Source organism: Podarcis filfolensis, assembly GCF_964270895.1.
Source record: "Podarcis filfolensis genome assembly, chromosome: 5".
Taxonomy (NCBI): Eukaryota; Metazoa; Chordata; class Lepidosauria; order Squamata; family Lacertidae; genus Podarcis; species Podarcis filfolensis.
The window spans coordinates 67,993,807-68,006,439 of NC_139608.1; the positions used below are offsets into that span (position 1 = coordinate 67,993,807).

Sequence of the window (12,633 nt, forward strand, 5' to 3'; positions counted from 1 at the left end):
AACAGGAATGTGCTGTCCCCTGCTGCCCGCTTTGCCCAAGTCTAACTTACCAGGGTCATGAAGCAGCATCTTCTGACAAGATCTCACAAGAGCTTGTGGTGCCACCCCATAGGATTTCACCATTCAAGTGTGCTTCTACAGTCTGCCTCATGAGTGGACACTGGTGCAAGGAAAAAACAGAGAGTGCAGATGAGGCCTCAGTGTGTGGTCCTAGAAACAGCCTTCCTTAAGAGGCAGATATTATTGGATTGCAGTTCTCATCATCCCTGCCTGTTGCCCATCCTGGCTGGAGGTGTTGGAGGTTGTAGCCCAAAACATATGAGAGGAAGCAGGTTGGGGAAAAGGCTGCACCTTGCCTGGAATGTCACAGGTAATTTGCCTACAGGCAAACAAACACCACCTTGGGGGAAATGTTAATATAGGAATCTGCCTTAAGTGAGAGCTGGACCATAAAGAAGGCTGATCGCTGAAGAATCGATGCTTTTGAATTATGGTGCTGGAGGAGACTCTTGAGAGTCCCATGGACTGCAAGAAGATTCAACCGATCCATTCTTAAAGAAATCAGCCCTGAGTGCTCACTGGAAGGACAGATCCTGAAGCTGAGACTCCAATACTTTGGCCACCTCATGAGAAGGGAAGACTCCCTGGAAAAGACCCTGATGTTGGGAAAGATGGAGGGCACAAGGAGAAGGGGACAACAGAGGACGAGATGGTTGGATAGTGTTCTCGAAGCTACCAGCATGAGTTTGACCAAACTGCGGGAGGCAGTGGAAGACAGCAGTGCCTGGCGTGCTCTGGTCCATGGGGTCACGAAGAGTCGGACACGACTAAACGACTAAACAACAAGAAGCCTAGAAAGATCTTTTCCAAGCACATGCTTCACATTCAGAAGATCCCAGATTCATCCCTTAACAAAGGTGTGTAAGTGGTCTGAAGTTGTAGAGGGTTGAAGACCCATTACTATTTCTTCAGTACCCAACAGTGTCCCTGTCTCCATTGTCCTAGAACTGCCCAATTGTCATGAAAGGGGAGCTTTTTAGACACTTACGGTGCAATAAGCATTAGAATCATATAATTGTAGGGTGGGAAGGGACCCCGAGGGTCATCTAGTCCAACCCCATGCAACGCAGGAATCTTTTGCCCAACGTGGGGCTTGAACCCATAACTCTGAGATTAAGAGTCTCATGTGCTGCCAACTGAGCTATATTATTATTATAATTATTAATTATTATTATTATTATTATTATTATTATTAATTGTTATTAATTACTACTACTACTACTACTACTACTACTACTACTACTACTACTATTATACCACCATTTATCTGAGGATCACAGGGTTTTTTAACAGTATAAAAACACCAATTTTATCCCCCTTTGTGCTGATTGGAGCCAATGACAGTCAATGGAGGCGTGTCAGTCACAGAGAATTGGTTCCTAGGGTCACTCTGGAGAAAGTACATGGGAAGAACACAGAAGAGCTGTTCCACATGCTCCAAAGTTTAGCATTTAGGAACTAAAAATACAAAGGGGCTTCCATTTCGAGAGAATAGCGTGCAAGGTCCGTTACGTGCAATGGAACTTAAAGGGAAACACAACCAAAGTGACTTCAAAATAAAATATGCACAGAAAATAGCTCTCGCTGAAAGGGAACACATGGAAATCTGTACTAATTGTTGCAACACATCCCTAATAATAATTATTGTATGATGACAGGATTATGGTTTAACTTAGAAGTTTGCAGAAGGGGCGTGGCTATCAGGGTGTGTGGCTGTGGGGGCGTGGCTACGGCTGTGCACTTCCAAATTTGCCACTACCATACTGTTCCTTGCCATCTTCATTTTTTAAAGTTGCTGTCATATAGACTTCTGCTTGAAACCCTAGAAAGCTTCTGCCGCCAATCAGAGCACATGGTGCTTTGCTAGATAGACAAGGAATCTGACCTCACATAAGGCAAACCGTCATTTGCATGTAGCCTAGAAAACGCTGGCTCTGAGCTATAGATCTTCCCCTTTTTTAATGTTTCAATTGGTGTTGTGTAATCATCCGCTCACACTTTTTCTTTCCCGGTACTATACGACTTTATGACGCTGTCTTACATTGAGTCACACTACTAGCCTGTCTAGTCCAGCATATTTTTTTTGCTGTAGCAAAGGGACGCTTGAGCAATTTGATATCTGCAAACTGGTGCATCCAGATGCAGTCCAGGTACTCGCTGCATTCCTCACTTGCTGAATGTTCTTGGCTCAAAACTACCTGAATCCTTAAAAGTCTGGGATGCAAATTTTCACAGCCCTCTAGCACAGTGTTTCTCAACCTGTGGGTCCCCAGATGTTGTTGGACTACAACTCCCATCATTCCTAGCCAGCAAGACCAGTGGTCAGGGATGATGGGAGTTGTAGTCCAGCAACAGAAGCAATTAATTTAGTGTTAACTTTAGAAGTCTATATTCAATTCTGACCAAACTAAGCCTCCTTATGTATACAGTGGTACCTCGGGTTAAGAACTTAATTCGTTCTGGAGGTCCGTTCTTAACCTGAAACTGTTCTTAACCTGAAGCACCACTTTAGTTAATGGGGCCTCCCGCCGCCGCCGCCGCCCGATTTCTGTTCTCATCCTGAAGCAAAGTTCTTAACCTGAGGTACTATTTCTGGGTTAGTGGAGTCTGTAACCTGAAGCGTCTCTAACCTGAAGCATCTGTAACCTGAGGTACCACTGTATTGTAGTTTGGTCAGAATTGAGTATACACCTCTGGTAAATGAGCTACCATAGCTGCTAGAGGGGCATGAAAATGTGTGTTCCGGGCTTTTTAGACTCATCTACCCATATACTATCTGAAACCAAAGGGATGCATTGGTTGTCAGATGTGAAATATATTGATATTATTTTCAGCTCTCCAACTCCTCTAGTAAGTGCTGCTGGTTTTTTAAGGGTTATTCGAGGGTTTCTGGAGGTTTAGAGGGTATTTGCAGGCTTTTCCAATGGTGTTTCAAATATACGTGATTTCACATAAATACGCGGCACCTCAGAACGTAACCCCCCTGTAAATGGGGAGTTGCCTGTATAGGGTTAGGAATAAAGGTTGTTAAACCTTTTTTATCCTGTTCAGCAGCACACAACAGCTGACTTCTTTCTATCCCTCTAGGAATGAGCTGGCCACACACTGTGAGGTAAGGTTAAAATGATTTACTTACAGATTTAAGGTGTCAGTCATGCATTGTTCCATGCAGCAGCAAGGATAATACCGGGGAAATACTGTCAGATACAAAATACAGAATATAGTTCCAAACGCTTGTTGTAAGCTTGGAAGCAACCTTACACATGTCCTCCTTCATTGGTTAAATGTTGCAGAAAGAGAAAGAAAGGAAGAGGAAGGGAGCTTCACTTCCTCTCTGGAGAAGAGGGGGCATGGCTTAACTGAGACAATCTAGCAATACTACTCTGTGGTCCTTAACCCCTTCATGCATTAACTAGCAGTTGTGGGTAGTTAGTGGATTTGTTGCACTAGGGTGACAGAACGCTTTCATCCAATTTAATTGCGTAAATCTATAATTACTGTACAGTGGTACCTCTGGTTACGTACTTAATTCGTTCCGGAGGTCCGTTCTTAACCTGAAACTGTTCTTAACCTGAAGCACCACTTTAGCTAATGGGGCCTCCCGCTGCTGCTGCTGCGCCGCCACCATGCAATTTCTGTTCTCATCCTGAAGCAAAGTTCTTAACCCAAGGTACTATTTCTGGGTTAGCGGAGTCTGTAACCTGAAGCGTATGTAACCTGAAGCATATGTAACCCGAGGTACCACTGTATGTACTTGAATTTATCCCACAAAATACTGACCAAGGTGAGAAAGCAAGTACTTGTCACATCCATACTGTAAAGCACATTCAGTGCACATTTAAAGCACATGGCTTTCCCCAAAGAATCCTGGGAGCTGTAGATTGTTAATGGTGCTCTGTGAGGCATGAACTACAATTCCCAGAATACCTTGGTAGGAAGCCATGGGCTCTAAATGTCAGGTGTCTGGGGGGATGCATACCCCTAAACATTTTGTGAATCTAAGTTTTGCCTCACTGAGGGGCAGTATTTCAATATGAGTAGGAAAATGAGAGTACCCCTAAACATATTTTTAGGGGGGAGCACTGGGTGTGGGTGTATCAGAGTGGGTTTCAAGCACAAAATGGCTGTACCATGTGTTTTCACTCGATGAGAAAATTGAGCCCAAGACACACTTCCCTCATAGAGGCAGATACACATTATGTGATAGCCATAAGTCAAAGAAAACAAAAGATTATACAGCTCCACAAACAGTCACAAATTGACACAGCTCAGAGTCAAATCCTTCTACTTTTAAAAAAAACTTTTAATGGAGTTTATATTTCCCTGGATACATATTTAAAATCTATTTAATTAGTATATTGATTGTTAAATTCCACTTTGACCATTTTAATGTTTATGTGAAAATTATGCTGACATTTTGGTTTTACTATGCTGGCTGTTTAGCCACAATAAACTGCAAACTGCATTTACATTATGCGGAAGATGTGGAGATGGACATTTTTAAAGTTTGCAGGGCTTAAGCCATTCCGAGCCTTGTAAGTTAAAACTCCATATCTTTACTTGTCTCTGTGAACACACAGAGAAAACCAGCCTTAATGCTGGTTATAATGCACTTATAGAATTTATAATATCTTGTTAGTAATTTTTCATTATTTGGAATAACTGTGTTACTTATATACGTATATTCCATATTGCAATTTCAAATATTTTTTTCCTTTTATTTTTGTTTTGTTTTTTATTTCTTTTACTTTATTTTCTCATTGAAAATTTTCAGTAAAATGTAACAACAACAGTAAAAAGGTCTGGTGCTGAAGGCATTGCTTTAAAAGGATCCCATACTGTCCCCTCCAACCTTATGGAAAGTGATAGTCTTGTTTATCATCTTGATGTTCCCAAGATGCATTGCAGCTGACCTAGCCTGGTCAGCCTTTCACCGCTACAGTTACTGCCCGTGGAAGATCCCCTTTCATTCATAGCAACTAGTAGGGGTCAGCAAACTTTTTCAGGTGGGGGCCGGTCCACTGTCCCTCAGACCTTGTGGGGGGCTGGACTATATTTTGAAGAAGAAAAAATGAACGAATTCCTATGCCCCACAAATAACCCAGAGATGCATTTTAAATAAAAGCATACATTCTACTCATGTAAAAACACCAGGCAGGCCTCACAGAATTTTAAAGAAACGACATGTTCTACTCATGTAAAAGCACACTGATTCCCGGACTGTCCGCAGGCCGGATTTAGAAGGCGATTGGGCCGCATCTGGCCCCCGGGCCCATAGGTTGCCTTCCCATGATCTAAGATGACGTTAACATGAGCCACAGCTACACCTCGGTGTGCATGGGGTGAATGCCTTTATAAGGAACTTACCCCTCCTCTCCTCGTGAACTTTCTTAATAAGTGGGATGAGTCAAGACTTTTCACTTCTGAAAATCAGATACTGCTCATGTCAGTGCTTACCGAGCATGCCTTCATGATGCAACTGCTGCGGCAAAAGCGGTGGCCTGTGTTGCACGGAATTGCTTTGCATTGCAGCATGCATGCCAGCACCACATGACTTCAACTGTTGGTGTCATGAGAGACAGGAGGCCTTTCCTGGGTTGCTCTGCTCACTGCTGACAGCTCATCCTATCTAGCTGAGTTATGAGTCAATGGTTGCCTTAAATACCCTGCCTAGCAATCCTGGTTCATCTTGACCTACAACTGCTAAACTGCCGCTGTGACTTCCTTGATTGTACTAAACTCTCATTATTATTGTTAACATCATAATCACAGAGTTGTAGAATTGTAGAGTTGGAAGGGACCCCAGGGTCATCTAGCCCAACCCCCTGCAATGCAGGAATCTTTTGCCCAACGTGGGGCTCAAACCCACGACTCTGAGATTAAGAGTCTCATGCTCTACCGACTGAGCTAAATATTCTCCATCTGTTTATCAGTTGCCTTCTAAACAACCATCCTAAAGTGATGAAAGATAATTAAAAACTCTAAAACGGCAAATACATGTTAAAACCATACAAAATAGGCACTCAGCGATGGCCCATTTATCTGGCTGGGAAAGCCTGTTGGAACAAAAATCTCTTCCATTGTTTCCACAAACTGCAGGCAGTGGGTGGCTGCCATATCTCAAAAGGAATGCTATTTCACAGAACAGGGGCAGCTACACTTAAAGCCCTACTCCGAGTTATTGCAGAGTGGGTTTCTGAGATATTTGAGATGTGCAGCAAAAAAATCTCTCTGCAGCAATTCATTGAATGGTCTCTCAGGTAGAGCTGTATAGAGCTTTATATGTTAATACAGGGGTAGGCAACCTAAGGCCCGGGGGTCGGATACGGCCCAATCGCCTTCTCAATCTGGCTCGCAGACGGTCCAGGAATCATCGTGTTTTTACATTAGTGGAATGTGTCCTTTTATTTAAAATGCATCTCTGGGTTATTTGTGGGGCATAGGAATTCATTCATATTTTTTTTTCAAAATATAGTCCAGCCCACCACATGGTCTGAGGGACAGTGGACCAGCCCACGGCTGAAAAAGGTTGCTGACCCCTGTGTTAATACCAGCACCTTGAACATGACCAGGTAGCAGATTTTCATCCAAACTGCCTCAGGGGTTTTTGAGGTGTCAAATGGTGATGTCAATCATGTGACTGATCTTTGTGTGTTTGCTTTTCGTTTACTAAATAACAGTTGCCGGAGGAGGCTCTGGATTGGGACCACAGTCCGGAAGAATTTAACATTAGTCCTTGCTACAGTTCCAGTCTGGTGTCTTTGTGGTTTGCCTTGGGAGGAAAGTTGACACTGGTGTTAATTTATTGCTATTAAGATATCTCAGAGTAAACGTAGCATAATCACCCCTCTCTCCATTGATGGGCTGTGTCCAATATTAGTCCTACTCAAAGTAGACCCACTGAAATGAATGGGCATGAACTCGGGTCCATACATTTCAGTGGATCTGCTCTGCGTATAACTTAGCTGGATGCAACCCAGTGTTCCTTAACTCAGGGAGAATATTTAACTCTGAGCATTCAATTTCTAATGACCTATCTTAACAATAACAAAGGATTGGAAAGCAAGTTGGCTTAAATCCAAAATCTTTGGTTTAATGATTTCTGGTTCATGGCTGCTCATTGCCTCAAAGCCAAGGTGGCACCTTGCCTCTGTAGTATTCTGTGGGTTTGTGAAGGGTGCTCAATATGTGGGCAAACTTTGCAATGGGCCTATCCTAATACCAGGAGTCCATGAAATTTCAATAGCTGTACTTATTTGTGAAAAAACAGCTCAGCAAAACAACTGTGACTTATTCCATAGGGAAGAAAACAAAGGTTCCAACTGGTTGCCACTGAGCTACAGAGAGAACCACACCCAGAGTCTCCATCACAGATCAGGCATGTGTCTCAAAAAGACAGGCCACACACACTTTCCCCCCTCTGATCCAACATTTTAGGATATGTTGCATCAAGGAAAAGCCAAACGTTTGTCTCAAATCCATTCCTCTTTTCCGCTCTGGTCAAATAAAGAGAAAATGAGTTTTTGCTCATAAATATGCAGTAAGGGAAGAGACACATCATTATATTTCTACTTCCAAAGGGAAAGGGAGGTTCATAGGATCTTTTCTGCCACACGTGCAAAAATGACTTAACCAACTTGGGTACTATGCACTTTTATTTAATTGTTGAGTTAAGTCCACACTGTACACTTAAAGCACACACACACAACTTTAACAGCCCAGGCTTCCTGCAAAGAATCTTGGGGGCCATAATTAACCCCTCACAGAGCTCCAGTCCCCAACACCCTTAACAAACTATAATTCCCAGGGTTCTTTGGGAGAATGTATAGTGTGGATGTGACCCAGCTTTGCCACAAGGTCACAGGGCAGGTTACAACAATAAAATTATGCAACAAATGCAACATTTTACAACCACAAAGCCACCTTGACCTTGAAAGGTGGAGAGAACCATTTCCTGCCCCTACAGGCAGCATAATGTCTTGGGCAGGCCCTGACCAGGAAGGTGACTTGGTTTTTTTTTGTCCCTTTTCCTCTTTTTGATCAGTTCTCAAAATGAGGGGAAAGGGCGAGGCTGGGTTTCTCCTGCCTTGCATTTCAATGCTCAAATTCCCTGAACAAATTATTGACGCTGGCAAATTGGCCCTTTGAGCGGACTTTGCATTAATCAGTGGGTGTGATTTGGGATCGCAGCACACATTTTCCCTCAAAAGTTTTGTTGTTTTTGCTGGCTTACAAGGCTTTTTCATTTGAGGGAAAGAGCAAAGGAAGGAAAAACCTGCCACTTCTTTCGGCTCAGATAACCTTCAAAAGTGTGACTGTGGACTTCTTGTCTTTGGGAGTCTCCAGAGAGGCTATAAAAATAAAAGCCAAGAGAGGTATGAACTTCCCCCTGCACAGTCAACTGAGGGATCAGATGTGATGACTATTAAATGTCAACGTTCTTAACCGTTTCACCACTGACCCACACAAAAGGAATCAGGCCTAGTTTATTAGATTATCTTCCTCCACCATGTTTCAAACCTTTAAAAAAGTACACAGATGAAGGCATATAATCAAGGCACATGGGTAAAAAGAAAGCTGAACTTTGAACACTAACAGATTTGACACCATAAAAAAATCCTTCCAGTGGCACCTTAGAGACCAACTAAGTTTGTTATTGGTATGAGCTTTCGTGTGTATGCATCTTTACTTTGATGTAAGTCTAAAACACTGAGCCTCTTGGGCTTTGGCAGTTTGAATCCCCACAATGGAGTGAGCTCCCATTGCTCTGTCCCAGCTCCTGCCAACCTAGTAGTTTGAAAGCACACCAGTCCAAGTAGATAAATAGCTACCACTGCAGCGGGAAGTTAAACCGCGTTTCTGTGCTCTCTGGTTTCCATCACAGCGTTCTGCTGTGCCTGAAGCGGTGTAGTTATGCTGGCCACATGACCCGGAAAGCTGTCTGTGGACAAACGCCAGATCCCTTAGCCTGAAAGCGAGATGAGTGCCGCAACCCCAAAGTCGCCTTTGACTGGACTTAACTGTCCAGATGTCCTTTACCTTTACCTTTTATAAGGTGATTACCGGTAATTCATAAAGGAATAGTAATAACCACAAACAATTGATCCATCCATCCATTAAAAGGCAGCTAACATACTAAATATTATTTAGTTGGTTGACAGCCCTATTTTTAACCCATAAATATGCATAGATGTCCTCAGGCACATATGCCACCCATCACCAATAAGCAGATGGTGTTACAGGAAGCACAATGGAGAGTTACAATTGTTTGGTTGCCTGGTAAACCTGATAATCTAAATGCTGCCACTGCTGTTATGTGATGGAAACAGGCTATCCTGGGACCTGCAGTCTGTTATGTGAAAATCCCTATGGGTACTTTCAAATGTATTTTAGAAAAGCTGTGCCAACCTGGGTCAAGTTGACCTGCCCTGGACTGCTGCCCAACATGTGGAGTGCTGAAGAAGCCATTCATAAAGTGCTGTCTAAGTCTTAAGCTATGTCACTGTTCTTTACAGAAGCTGACTGAGGTCCTCTTTTGATTGGTTCCTGGAATCATGGGGTCCAGCTCTACTAAAGTTTCCTCAAAGCAGATCCATTGAAATTAATGGACTTCTCTTAGCCATGCTCATTGCATCTGGGTTTTTGTTTTTGTTCTTGTTCTTACTATGTATTTTGTGTTTTCATTTTGTATCTTTATTCTGTGAACCGCCCCAAGATCTTCAGATGAAGGGTGGTATACAAATAAAAACAAACAAACAAACAAGTTGAATATCAACCATGTAGTGGCTGGAAGAAGCAATTAAACTTGGCACCATCAACTGTTTTATTCTGAATTTTAATTAAATGGATTTATATTTGTTTGATATAATTTTAATACTTGGAAACAGCTAAGAAGCCATTAAGCTGTATATAAATAAACAAATGCATAAATTCATTTATTAAAAACTATAACCGCTATTTCATAAAAATATCAAAGTGGTTGACATCAAAAATACAGGAAAAACATATAAAAAAGTTAAAGCGGATGTATTATTTACAGGAATGATGATGTCCAAACCACTTTATTTAGAACAGGGGTTCCCAAACCCCAACCACCAGCACATCACGTGAAAATTACTGAGGGTCTTGGGGGATCACTTAATGATTTTTCTGTCTATTGCAGCAGTTGTCACATGCTGTACTAGATGCTGTATGATTTTTAATTGCATTTGTACAGACCTCCTGAATGAGGCTCACTGGATTGGGGTGCCCCTGATTTAGAAACAAACTCAGCACAGACTAGGCCTGAGGAGAGGCCACCAGATCTCTCTCTCTCTCTGGCCAACTGCCTCAGGGCTTAGTCTCTAGAGCTGCTGAGCTTTGTGTAGAACCTGGCAGTATCTACTCTAGAGGCCAGTGAACTGGAATGCATAAAACATGGATTCCCTTAAACATTACAGCATGGTGGGCCAGTGCAGTTTGTGTGACAGCTTCGAGGAGTTCAGCTGATGCTCAAAGGCATCTTTGGCCGGTAGAAGGGCATAGATGACTTTTGTGTGCTCACATTTTGACCAGATTTGCTCCGTTGGTACTCTCTCACAAAGTGTACCATATAACGTGCTGTTAATAGTTTAATAACAAATTCTCAGGTTCCAGAGATTTCATATTTCCTCTGATCTTTGAGATGGCACACACACATCCCTTTTCTGACTTAATAAGAAAATATATCCGTGCACAGAAACTGCTGAATGGCGGGGTGAGCAATCCTGCAGCGCTCTGTGTGTGTGTGAAGCAGCAGAAGAAAGGTAATCACTACCATGTGTGAAAATGAGGCAAGAGCATGACATGAAAGGTGGGGCAACACAGAGAGCAATGAATGTTGGCAGGAGAGAGGCCTGAGTGTCTCTGGTTTGAGGAAGAGAGACTGTGCAAAGCCAGCAGTTTGGGGTTTTGGGTTTCATTTAGCTGACTGAATTGAGTGGTAACAGCCATGGCCCTTCATATCAGGGGGGAGGGCTGTGGCTCTGGGGCAGAACAAGCTGCCTTGCATGCAAAAGGTCTCAAGTTCAATTCCTGGCACCTCCAGCTCGGGCTGGGAGAGACCCTAGTCTGCAATCCCAGAGAAACGCTGTCAGTCAGTGTGGATGATGCACTATGTGCCCCAGAAATATTACTTAGCTGCTTAATCAAATCACTGTTAAATTGATTCATTTGCCAATTAATTGAGCATATTGAATATAATTTGCACAGCACCAATACCTCCATCTAGGCAAGTGCCCTTAAGGAGATGTTTGTCAGGGGCTGGTTGGATGCAGAGGAATGGTGGAAAGAACCAGCTGGGGTGTGGTGGTAGGATGACAATGAGTGGTCAGAGAGGAGGGAGAAGACTGGGAGGAAGAGATGTTGGAAGTTGAAGAGGCAACAGGCTTGGTGAGCTGGGAGAGTCTGGTCTCCAAGAACCAGAAGAGGCATGAAAAGGGCAGAGGGGAGGGTTGGCTTAACGTAGGCACAGTCTCCGATTGCTTGGGGGGAACCCTGGAGAGGATGGAACTTAGATGGCTGTGGGGAGGCAGAGACTGATCCATGGGGTCAGACGTACCAGGGATGAGCTTCTGTGCTCATTAGACTTAACACTCCACCAAGTCTGTGCAGATTGTGTTCTTGTGGATAAAGAGTTAACTCCAACTTGCACAGTGTGATTTACTGTCAGCTCGCTTTTGACAATATTGCGAGATAACTTAATATCTTAGAAACCACACACACGCTCATTGTTAGAAGGGAAGTCTGCCTTAATGTTTTATTTTTCATAAATGTTTTTTTTACAGCGGGGGTGGGGAACCTGCAGCCCTCCAAACAATTGCCAAGGTTAAATCCTGGAATCCACTTTCAGTGCCAGGCTTTGGGAGCAAGTAATAATCAAGTATATATGCAGTTAAAGTAGGGGCTACCCTTGCAGAACTACGACTACCATCATCCCTGACCACTGGCCACACTGTCTGGGAGTGATGGGAGTTGGAGAACAACTCAAGTGGGTAGCTCAGTTGGTTAGAGGTTGCAGGTTCAATCCCTGTATAGGACAGCTGTATATTCCTGCATTGCAGGGAGTTGGACTAGATCAGCCTTTCTCAACCTGTGGGTCCCCAGATGTTGTTGAACTACAACTCCCATCATCCCTAGCGAGCAAGGCCAGAGCTCAGGGATGATGGGAGTTGTAGTCCAACAATATATGGGGACCCACAGGTTGAGAACCCCTAGACTAGATGATCCTCAGGGTCGCTTATAACTCTACAATTCTGTGATTCTAACATTTAGAGAGCCACAGGTCTCTGAACTCTATTACAGTTACTAGAACCAAAAGGGGTCCAACCCTCCTCCCCCAATTGCAACTTTCCATCACAACCACCACAATTAAAATTTACTGCTATTGAATAGTCAACTAGGGACACATACCGACATGATTGGTCTGTTAGTTAAGTATTTCTATTATTTTACTTGATCTGCGGGGGAGGGCAGCTGCCCCCATCTTGGCTACGCCTATGACTTTCTTAGTATTGCACTGCACAGATTTAGTCGACCAATCATTTGTTGTTGAAA

General features: G+C 43.2%; 1 long non-coding RNA gene across 1 annotated transcript in view; it reads right to left on the reverse strand.

The window, feature by feature from the left end:
• The window catches only part of LOC310762790, a 156,692-nt gene that overhangs the window by 38,172 nt on the left and 105,887 nt on the right, over positions 1 to 12,633 (reverse strand). The gene's annotated exons all lie outside the window — the stretch shown is intronic.